We start from the raw sequence: 12,478 nt of genomic DNA, 5'->3' as shown, positions 1-12,478 counted from the left end.
AATTAACTTTGTGGATTTTCGAGTGTACTTTCGGGTTATTGTCTTGTTGGAAGATTCAATTGCAGACAAGTTTCAGCCTCATGGCAATCAGTTTTTTGACTAAAATGTCCTAGAACTAGATAAAGTTCAAGATGCTGTTGACCTTAACTAAGGGCCCCAGGACCAGTGGAAGCTAAATAACCCCAGAACATCAAAGATATACCACCATATTTTACGGTGGGGATTAGGTATTTACTGTTTATGCGTTGTTCTTTTGAAGGCCAAATCCACTACTGGTAATCTTGGCCAAAGAGCTATTTCTTCATGTCATATGACCAGTAAGTTGTTAGCTCATCACAACATCAGCAAGGGCTCTGAGAACCCATTTAACAGTATAGAGTTTATTCACTAGGTAACCCAATCACTGCTAATGAAGTGTGTGTCAGGAGTTAGAACAGTCAATCCCAGGATGTGTATACAGTACTGGGTATTCCAGGAGCCACAGTACTGCTTTCAGAAGGGGGCCCAGAGTGAGAGGATGGGGACCCTGAGTGCAATCTGTCCAGTGACCGTATGATCTTCTTTCAAAGCCATCTGCTCCCTGGGCATTAGCAACAGGTGTGACAGGAGAAAAGCTGAGGGCGTCTCACCACTCAGGAAAATCTTAAACCGTGTGTGTGTGTCTGTAGGAAACTCTAGGGGCGAGATTGACATATTGTAGAACTTTTATATATTCTCTAAATTCAAAAACAGCGGTGTGAGGGTATATAGAGTGGGTGCTCTATAATCACGCTTCTACATGTAAAACATTGCTCTTCCTAATGGGATGCCAAAACAGAAAATGGCTGGAATGTCACACCAAACATAAGAAATATTTCAATGTCACTGAGACACTTTCTTGCATTTATAAACACTTCTTCTGATCATCAGTCAAGGATAGTAGTCAAATAGGAGTGGAGCAATGCCAAATGTTGCAAGAATATGGAATAGAATCATTTCTTAGGTCAATATCCTCACTCATCATCCTGTCCTAGAACTCATTAACGTGTTGTTTGTTACCAAAACCCTTTCCCAGAAACATGTGGTATTTCATTATTACGTAATGGTAAAGGAATGAAGGCTCCATTTTGGAATTGAACCACATGTACTCTACATGGCAAGGATCAATCAGAGAGGGACAGTTGTTGATTTACTGTATCTAAAAACAGCATGCCTTCATGGAGTGTCTGTCAGGTACTGATGAGTACAACATGTTGAATGACCAAACACACCTAAAATCAAATCAGATGCTCGTCTGCAATGGAGGGCCAGCCATTTTATGTTTATCAAAACATCTGCTTTGAATTTCAACAGAGAGAAACCACAATCTTTTTTCCATATAACCCTCTAAGTTTTCCTAAAACATGATGACTCAATCAAAAATAAATCCATTATTATTTAAGAGCAACTGCACTTCTGATTTCACTTTGTTTTCATGAATGCACATAAAAAAAATGACTGAAGGAAAACGAGAGTAGTCTTGGGGTGTGGTTTGATGGGGTGGTTTCTTGGGTGTGTCTTCGCCATTCAATCATAACAAACAAGGACAGTAGCTACCCAGTTCAAGTTGAAACATTATTGAAAGCAAGCTGGCAACACGCATCAAACATGACGTCAGGTTTGCTTGATTATGAGCTAACGTTAGCTAGTAGGGATCAACTTGTCTTCAAGTGAAATGTTAGCTATGCAAATCTTCCTCTCACAGTACAGTTTGGGAGAGACTATGATTTAGTTAGTTATATTACAGTATCACAGCCTAGTATCATAATGGCATAGCCTATCAAATAATGACTTGTAGCTTGCTAGCTAATGTAGAAAATTTAGCTACTTAACAACAATACACCAGTGTCGGGTTTGATGGTTGACAGTCCAAGTAGAAGCTAGTCGGATGTAATTCATATCCTGGCCATCTGCCGAAGATTGTTGAACAACTTTATGGAAGCCCATTTTCACTAGAGTAGCTATTTTCCGAGTAAGGGCAAGTACTAACCACACATCTTGTCTAGGGAAAACGTTCCAGTGGGCGAGTTTGTTTTTCAACATTCCATTGTTCCTCCTAAGGAGAGGTCTCTGCCTGGGGCATTGGCCATGCAAAGCAGACTCGCCCAGTCTTTTCTCAATAGGCTCCATTTCCATTTCACTTTCTTAATCAAAACATAGCTGTCTACATTATTACAGCTCCTGAGTGGCTCAGCGGTCTAAGGGTGATCTAAGTGGTGCAGCGGTCTAGTGGTGTCACTACAGATACCCTGGTTCGAATCCAGGCTTTATCACAACCAGCCGTGATTGGGAGTCCCACAGGGCGGTGCAATTGGCCCAGTGTCGTCTGGGCTTGTCCGGTGTAAGCCGTCATTGTAAAGAAGAATTTGTTCTTAACTGACTTGTCTAGTTAAATAAAGGTTAAATAAATAAAAATATTTTGAAAATACTCCCAAGGTCAGTCAAGGTCAGTGGCCCATTATCTGTCTGCGGAGGTGCTGTCCAACCAAAGACGGCTAACTCTTAATGCCACACACAGATGTATTGAGCCAAAAGCAAAAGATGGAGAAAAGCAAGTCAGTCATGTAAACATTGACTACAAGGCGTCCAGCAACCTCTACGAGAAGGCATACATCAACTACAAGGCATCCATCAACATCTACTACAAGGCACGCTCTCCTTAGCAGCATACTCTAAATTCTATGTGAACTGTATGCGGCTCCACAGAAGCAAACACACCTACATTGCAGGCTGAAATTAACTAACAGCAAAGGACTTGACAGGTTGAATGACAGGTTGTTCAGGTGAAATGCAACCATTTGAAAAAACGGTATGTAGCCTACTGATAGACGGTTTCCCCTTCGCCTGACTAAAAGCTATAGATATTTCAGCAGTCAATTAGTCAATTCAGAACGATTCACAACATGCAGGCTGAATAGGTGTTCAGGCAAGCAAGTGCTCAGCTGTTGCCTCTCTGCTGTAGTGCGTGTGTGAGACCAACTTGACCACTCGTTGACAAGCCTGGTGGCAGCTCTCTTTGTGCAAACATGTTATATAAGACAAAAGCCACAAGCTTACTGGACTCCCACTGTGATGATTGAGAAAGTTACAGTAGCAGTCATTTGCCTATGTATGGGAAAGCCCTCATCTCGTACCACAATCTGCAGTACATTATGCAATGTGGAACAGGCCAAAATACCTATATTAAACGATCATCAACAGACTTCAAACATATGGAAAATCCCTCTGAAAAGCTTTTGTCTTTCTGGTGATGTTAAAATTAGCTGACCCTGATACTGTTTAAGATGTGAGTTAGTGTTTCATTGACATTGTAGCATTGACACCCCAAAGCCACAAAGCTACAGTGTTATTAGATGGAGCCTCTGGCAGTGACTCAACAGATATGAGTTAGGGCCTGCCATACTGGCAGTCATTAAATCTTGTTTTTAATGTGTTGTCTTTACTCACTTCACGCTCCACAGCCCTTGTTGGCCGCATAATTGACTGGTTTATACTTGCCATTAAAATATCTTAATTAAATTGAATCATCCCATATGTTTTACATTTATATGGAATCAAGAGCAAACAGCATAAGTGGTCACAGTGAAATTGGACATTAGTTGTCCTCAATGTAACTGTTTAACACTTCAAAAGGTTTGGCGAATGGTATCACTTGTACGTTGTTGTTTACATCTATGCAGAGGCCCTTTGCTCCACTAGGAGTTAATTAAGTAAAAGTTAAGTAAGTCATGACATCTATGCATGTGAGTAGCTGTGGAGGCTCCTCAGAGGAGGAAGGTGAGGATCATCCTCAGTGAATTTCATGAAAATAACATTTTGAAAACATTTAAAATTGTATCCTTTTTACATTAAACCACACTAAATATATTCACGTCACCAAATAATTGATTAAAACACACAGTTTTACAATGAAGGTCTACATTAGCCTCAACAGCATTCTGTAGGGTTGCACTATGGTGTAGCCGGAGGACAGCTAGCTTCCGTCCTCCTCTGGGTACATTGACTTCAACAAAACCAAGGAGGTTCATGGTTCTCACCCCCTTCCATAGACTTACACAGTAATTATGACAACTTCTGAAGAACGTCCTCCAACCTATCAGAGCTCTTGCAGCATGAACTCATATGTTGTCCAGCCAATAAAAAAGGATCAGTGAATCTAGTACTGAAAGCATAAGCTACAGCTAGCTAGCACTGCAGTGAATAAAATGTGGTGAGTAGTTGACTCAAAGAGAGAGGAAGACAATAGTTGTACAGTTTTGAACAAATTCATTTCTTCCAAAATGAATGAGAAGCAAGAGAACGATGGAGAGAAAGATTGTCATTTATTTTCAGTTTCACTTACTTGGCTAGCAAATGCAGCTAGCTAGTTTAGCCTACTCAAACACCCTGCTCAAACAGAGGGATGCTATGTTAGCTTGCTGGCTATGGCTATGGCTATCCAACACAACACTCTTCAAAGTCAAGGTAAGCTTTTGGTTTTATTAATTTATTGCCCCTGGGCCACCCCGGTGTAATTGCTAAACTGCTTACTGACTGTACTGCTACTGCAAGATTGTGGCGGGTGTACTAACTTGTTAGTTCTACAAGCTACTGTATGTTGACTATGATGTTACTTTAGCTAATATGGTGACAACGATGTAGGCTGTGTGTAGCGCTTATGATATGGTTTCGCTTGGAAAGTATTATTTGCCAGGTCACATACAGCTGATGTGTTGTGCATAGAAGTCCACAAGCGAAGGGAAAAGGTAAGAGGAGGAGAGCGCATACATGTGAGAAGGAATACAACGTGGCTGCTTCATAGTGAATATTGTTTACGAGTGATCAGGACTGTATTCATTGTGCCAATTCTGTTCAAAAAAATAATATTCAACAGAAGTAACCTGAACGTAACGGGGATAAACATACCTGAATTTGTCCAATAGAAACTCTCGTTTTCAACTGTTGGGCTAATGATTACACCATGTGTCACTGTCTGTCCATGTGTCACTGTCCATGTGTCACTGTCTGCCACCTCAACATTTTCTCTCGACCTGTGTGCACCTAAGTTGTACACTTTCTTTCATAGGCTAGGTTGTAGCAAGCTCATGTATCATGTATTTAGTAGCCTAAACCTATCGCTGTTACATTGAACTGGGAGAATGGAATATTAATGACAGTCATCCAATATGCTGCAATATAAATAAATCCATGCTCATGAAAAAAAAATAAACATCCTCCCTCATCTTAAACGGCACTGACTGACACTGGTGTGTAGCCATAGGACCACATAGCATCTGACAGCTACTGTACAGTGTAACTGTCAAATGCTCACCAGATAATATCCGTCAGTTAACATGACCTTTATGAATTATGAAGCCTTTAGGTGCTTTATGTGCTTGTTTTGATTACATACTGTAAATGCATCAACATTCACAAAAAGGGACGTTAGCTGATGAAGATTATGCCATAGAATAAAACAAATAAGATTTCCTAAGCCTGTGTTTGGTGCGGCAGGCAGGGGATAAAATCTGATCAACTTTAGAGTGGACAATTACATGACATTTTCTCAAGAGCAATTCCTTAGGGACACACCAAAAGTAGTGCTGTAACACATAGCCTACTTTATAATATGTTAAATGTATATTGATGAACCATAATTACTAATACTGGATAATTGATACGTAGTTAACTGAAGGGTTTTCCCAACTTGTTCAAGTGTTTAAATCATTATAATACTACTACAAATAATAGTTATAGCAGTGTTCCTTATCAGTCCAGTATATATGCAGGCATTTGTATTTACAACCAGCAATACCAAGAAAAGCTAGTAGGGAACAATGGTACTGTACACTGTGTATGGGTGTAGTTTTCGTAAATACAACGAGCATGGCGAGATCTCATCTAAAATCTCCATTGAGAACCAACGTCTCAGTATTGAATTTACCTTTTTATTTGACTTTTTCCGATACATTTATATGGTCATTAAATATGTGAAAAGTAAATATTCTAAAAGCAAAATAACTACTTCAATGAATAACCCAAATAAATCAACCAAAATATCCTTTAAAAATACTTATTTATTGTTCAGTCAGTGTCTCAGCTCTTCAAACAACAGCTATGGACAAATATACTAACATTCAAACGTTTGGGGTCACATAGAAATGTCCTTGTTTTTGAAAGAAAAACAAAGAAAATTGTCCATTAAAATTACATCCAATTGATCAGAAATACAGTGTAGACATTGTTAATGTTGTAAATGACTATTGTAACGGTTTTCTAGGTGTGAAGGAGAGTCGGACCAAAATGCAGCGTGTAGATTGCGATCCATAATTTAATAAACAAACGTAACACGAATCTAAATACAAACACTACAAAAACAATAAACGTAACGAAAACCGAAACAGCCTATACTTGTGAAACTAATACATAGACAGGAACAAGGACACTAAGGACAATCACCCACGACAAACTCAAAGAATATGGCTGCCTAAATATGCTTCCCAATCAGAGACAACGATAAACACCTGCCTCTGATTGAGAACCACTCCAGACAGCCATAGACTTTGCTAGATCACACCACTAGCTACAATCCCAATATATACACACCACATACAAAAACCCATGCCACACCCTGGCCTGACCCAATACATGAAGATAAACACAAAATACTTTGACCAGGGCGTGACAACTATTGTAGCTGGAAACGGCTGTTTTTTTATGGAATATCTGCACAGGCGTACACAGGCACATTATCAGCAACAATCACTCCTGTGTTCCAATGGCACGTTGTGTTAGCTAACCCAAGTTTATAATTTTAAAAGGCTAATTGATCATTAGAAAACCCTTTTGCACTTATGTTAGCACAGCTGAAAACTGTTGTTTTGATGAAAGAAGCAATAAAACTGGACTTCTTTAGACTAGTTGAGTATCTGGAGCATCTGCAACTCGTCAGTCTATTCTTGTTCTGAGAAATTATGGCTATTCCATGTGAGAAATTGCCAAGAAACTAAAGATCTCATACAACGCTGTGTACTACTCCCTTCACAGAACAGCGCAAACTGTCTCTAACCAGAATAGAAAGAAGAGTGGGAGGCCTGAGCAAGAGGACAAGTACATTAGAGTGTCTAGTTTGAGAAACAGATGCCTCACAAGTCCTCAACTGGCAGCTTCATTAAATAGTACCCGCAAAACACCAGTCTCAACATCAACAGTGAAGAGGCAACTGTTTTATTGTATTGAGTGGTAGAAGTAAAGAAATGTCTAACATATCCTTTGTTTGAACTACTTACTGGAGGTCAGGATCAAATCATTGTGAAGCAAAGGGTGGGGGGGTCACAATCTTTTGAAACTTAAAAACACGCTATTAAGTGTCTATAATCATCACAAGTGCTTTCATTGCATATTATTGAAATTACAAGTTAAGTTTACAGTGATATATTGGGGGGGACAAATCATATTTTTCCTAGGATGGGGGGGTCGTGTCCCCCCCCGTCTCCCCTGGGATTTCCACCTCTGGCGGCAGGTACCCTAGTGGTTAGAGCGTTGGGCCAGTAACCAAAAGGTTGCTGGATCGAATCCCCGAGCTGACAAGGTAAAAATCTGTTGTTCTGCTCCTGAACAAGGCAGTTTAACCCACTGTTCCCCGGTAGGCTGTAATTGTAAATACAATTTTGTTCTTAACTGACTTGCCTAGATAAATAAAGGTTCAATAAAAAAATAACACATACCTTTTTTTGGCGTTTATCCACAACCCCTTCAAAAACCCGTTAATTTCCCCATAGGCTTTGTCCAACGAACCATGGCAGAGTTAGTGCCTACAAAAAGATGCCATTACTATTGAGCTCTATAGCTACACTGTTTAGTACAGTATAAAATGAATTAAGAGGGAAATGAAGGAACACATGAACAAACGGCAGCCTATGTTTATGTGCATTCTTCCATGAATAAACTGAACTGACACACATCATACATTTTCCTGATGTGACCTGACTTAGTCTATAGCTGCTCGAGGCTGACATAACACGATCAAAAGTAACCTGCACTGATGTCTGACCAAACATAAGTAGTACAGAAAGCAGAGTTGTATGTGATCCCTCCCATGTTGGGATTACAGTAAGATCAAAAAGTATCACTAAAGACTTAAGACCTTTTGAAAGTCAGCCTACACAGTAGGCCTACATCTAAAGTTTAAACTACGGATTACGAAAAACAATCATGCATACTTGTCAAGCATTCTTTAGAGCGAAAAATGATTTTTGAATTATAGTAAATTCTTCACTTGCATACGAGAAAAAAAAAATGATTAAAATTGATTTACACTCGTTACTCAACATCACCTGTTCCTCGGCTCACATTAGAATGAAACCCTCAGTAGCTTTTCGCTAACCATCCGGGGCTGCCCGAGATTCATTTAACCCCGCTCTGATCAGTGTTCACACAGCATAGCATCCAACTAACACATCCATCCAAAAGAGACCTGGCTCTTAATGAACTTAGTATGGGTCCATCATGGAACAGCTTTGAGTGTTTCAATTTTGCTTCAATTAAAAGGAAACCATCATTTTTCATTGACTGGATTTGGTGTCAGTGAGCAGCAGAATTACTCCGATCTTTGTCAAATTCATAAATATTCTTTGTTGAAATAACCATTTGTGTGCCAAAATGTGGTTAATTTCAATTTGCCCTGAGAGTATACACAGATATTTTGTTAGAGGTAAAAGTTCAAGAGTATAGTGTATTTACAAGTCTCCAAGTCTTTTTTCTTAGTAGACTGTAGCACACTTTCAGCGCTCATGTACACAATTGGACATTGATCGTAATTTCACGTCATCACTTCCACGGCCAGTGTCACGCCTTGGCCATAGAGGCTTTTATTCTGTGTTTTGGGTAGGCCAGGGTGTGACATGGGTGGGCATTCTAGTTTATTTATTTCTATGTTTTCTGTTTCTATGTTTTGGCCGGGTATGGTTCTCAATCAGGGACAGCTGTCTATCGTTGTCTCTGATTGGGAATCATACTTAGGCCGCCTTTTTTCCTTTGTATTTTGTGGGTAGTTATCTTTGTTAGTGGCACTATAGCCCTTGTAAGCTTCACGGTCGTTTCTTTGTTTCTTGTTTTGTTGGCAACATTTACATAAACAAAGGAAAATGTACACTCACCACCCTGCACCTTGGTCCGGTCATTTCCACAACGACGTCCGTGACAACCAGACTCTTTAAAAACCCCAACATGTTTTCTGAGGCAGACTCATTTTCTTTTGTGATGCACTGACCGAACTAAAGGAAGGCTAGCTCCTGGCCAGAGTTCTCTGATGAAGACACTGCTTGCGTCTTCATCAGTATTAATGCAGGTCACGTGGTGGAGGTCCATTATGGGTTACCACACCCTGCTACTGTAATTCAACGGCTCAAACACGAGACCTATGTGGCAGGGTCTACAGTCAATCACGGATTAGAAAAAGAAAACCAGCCCCTTCGCGAACATCGACGTCTTGCTCCCAGACAAATTAAACAACTTCTTTGCTCGCTTTGAGGACAATACAGCGCCACTGACATGGCCCGATACCAAAACCTGTGGGCTCTCCTTCACCGTGGCCAATGTGAGTTAAACATTTAAACGTATTAACCCTCGCAAGGCTGCTGGCCCAGACGGCATCCCTAGCCGCGTCCTCAGAGCATGCGCAGACCAGCTGGCTGGTGTGTTTACAGACATATTCAATCAATTCCTATTCCAGTCTACTGTTCCCACATGCTTCAAGAAGGACACCATTGTTCCTGTCCCCAAGAAAGCTAAGTTAACTGAGCTAAACGACTATAGCTCCTTAGCACTCACTGCTGTCATCATGAAGTGCCTCTTAATGAAGAAGTTACAGGTCTGTGAGAGCCAGAAATCTTGCTTGTTTGTAGGTGACCAAATACTTATTTTCCACCATAATTTGCAAATAAATTCATTAAAAATCCTACAATGTGATTTTCTGGATTTTTAAAATATTTTTTTCTGTCATAGTTGAAGTGTACCTAGGATAAATTACAGGCCTCATCTTTTTAAGTGGGAGAACTTGCACAATTGGTGGCTGACTAAATACTTTTTTGCCCCACTGTATTGCACTCTATACCATCTACTACATCTTGCCTATGCTGCACAGCCATCACTTATCCATATATTTATATGTACATATTATTATTCATCCCTTTACACTTGTGTGTAGAAGGTAGTTGTTGTGAAATTGTTAGATTACTTGTTGGATATTACTGCACTGTTGGAACCAGAAGCACAAGCATTTCGCCACACTCGCATTAACATCTGCTCACCATGTGTATGTGACCAATCAAATTTGATTTGACCGATCTCCCACCCCATCAAAGAGCAATGAACAGACAGAGAGGGGGGAAGATAATAAGAGACGCGCTTTCCTAAAGCCAGTATTGTCTGCTTCAGACCAGTCTCCTGCTGAGAGCGTGACGGCTCTAGAATCTGATCCCCTTCATGCCTGGTAGCCCCTCTCATCCATACATACAACCCTGCTCTATAATAATCAGCCACGATGAATGGTTTTCAGAAAAACACATTTTACAGCGCAGAATGCATGAAGACAGGCTTTTTTTTGTTTAGGTTAGTAACCTGGACTCGGGTAGACTAACATAGTAAATGTGACTTGTTTCAGTGGGTCCCTACTTCACAGGAGAGCCATTTGAACATAACTTAATTTTTTAAAATCAAAATGCATAATTTTTTACTTTCATGTGCCTTAATAACAAACTTGAATGCCATCTGTAAATATGAAAACTATTGTTAAATTACCAGCCTAGTTGGTTCAGCCACAGAAAAAGTCAGCAACCTTCCTGCTAGCCATGATTGGCTGAGATGATGAGTGTGCTGGACATGCCGAGAGATGAGTTCTGATTGGTTTGCCATGTAGCGCGCTTCTGTCTATTTGAGCTGGTCAGTATGTGTAGGTAATTCTGTCTAACCCGTTTAAAAAATATATATATATTGTGTAGTAGAACTGCATAAAAAGTTTTCCTCTACACTTTCTGGGGGACCGAGTTTTGAAATCAGTGGAATTAGAGTATGATAGCTAAGGAGATGGAGAAAACACTTGTCTCCAGATTACATCTTCAAACTAAGGTCAACCATGGCATCCGTGACAGGGAGTGAGAAGCGTCCGTCCATGTATACAGGTAAGATAGTCTAGCTAGCTACATTTTCATATATTACACATTTCTAATTTTGTCAGAAAGTAGTTTTCATTTCAAGTTAAAGTGTACTGTTAGCTAGCAAGCTAACGTTAGCTGGCTGGCTCGCTAGCTAACGTTATGTGTATGATCTGTGTAGTAATATTATTTGTATCTCAGTGCCATTTGCTTTGCTAGTTATAGCCTAATTTTAGCTAGCTAACATTGAACCTGGTTGGTTAGCTACCTGCAGATTCATGCTGGGTAGTAATGTCATGAGGTGGGATTATGGTTCATTGTTTAGCTAGCTAGCTACATGTCTTAATAACCTTTTGTGACTAGGGCACTATTTTCATTTTTGGAAAAATAATGTTCCCATAGTAAACGGGATATTTTGTCAGGACAAGATGCTAGAATATGCATATAATTGACAGCTTAGGATAGAAAACACTCTAAAGTTTCCAAAACTGTAAAAATATTGTCTGAGTATAACAGAACTGATATTGCAGGCGAAAGCCTGAGAAAAATCCAATCCGGAAGTGCCTCATGTTTTGAAAGCGCTGTGTTCCAATGCGTCCCTATTGAGCAGTGAATGGGCTATCAACCAGATTACTTTTTCTCCGTATTCCCCAAGGTGTCTACAGCATTGTGACGTAGTTTTACGCATTTATGTTGAAGAATACCCGTAAGTGGCTACACTGGTCACCTGATGGCTCCCAGAGTGATTCTCATGTAAAATACAGAAGTAGACATTATTCAAATCGGTCCTACTGAAAAACCAATTGTCCCGGTGGATATATTATCGAATAGATATTTGAAAAACACCTTGAGGATTGATTATAAACAACGTTTGCCATGTTTCTGTCTATTATGGAGCTAATTTTGAATATTTTTCGGCTTTCGTGACTGCAATTTCCGGGCGATTTCTCAGCCAAACGTGAAGAACAAACGGAGCTATTTCGCCTACAAAAATTATATTTTTGCAAAAAAGGAACATTGGCTATCTAACTGGGAGTCTCGTGAGTGAAAACATCCGAAGCTCATCAAAGGTAAACGATTTAATTTGATTGCTTTTCTGATTTCCGTGACCAAGTTACCTGCTGCTAGTTGGACAAAATGCTATGCTAGGCTATCGATAAACTTACACAAATGCTTGTCTAGCTTTGGCTGTAAAGCATATTTTGAAAATCTGAGACGACAGGGTGATTAACAAAAGGCTAAGCTGTGTCTCAATATATTTCACTTGTGATTTTCATGAATAGCAATATTGTCTAGGAAGATTTATGTCCGTTGTGTTATGCTAATTC

This window comes from Oncorhynchus kisutch, linkage group LG15 (genome assembly GCF_002021735.2).
Source record: "Oncorhynchus kisutch isolate 150728-3 linkage group LG15, Okis_V2, whole genome shotgun sequence".
Taxonomy (NCBI): domain Eukaryota; kingdom Metazoa; phylum Chordata; class Actinopteri; order Salmoniformes; family Salmonidae; genus Oncorhynchus; species Oncorhynchus kisutch.
The sequence above is the reverse complement of the archived record's forward strand: the minus strand, read 5'-3'. Positions refer to the sequence as shown.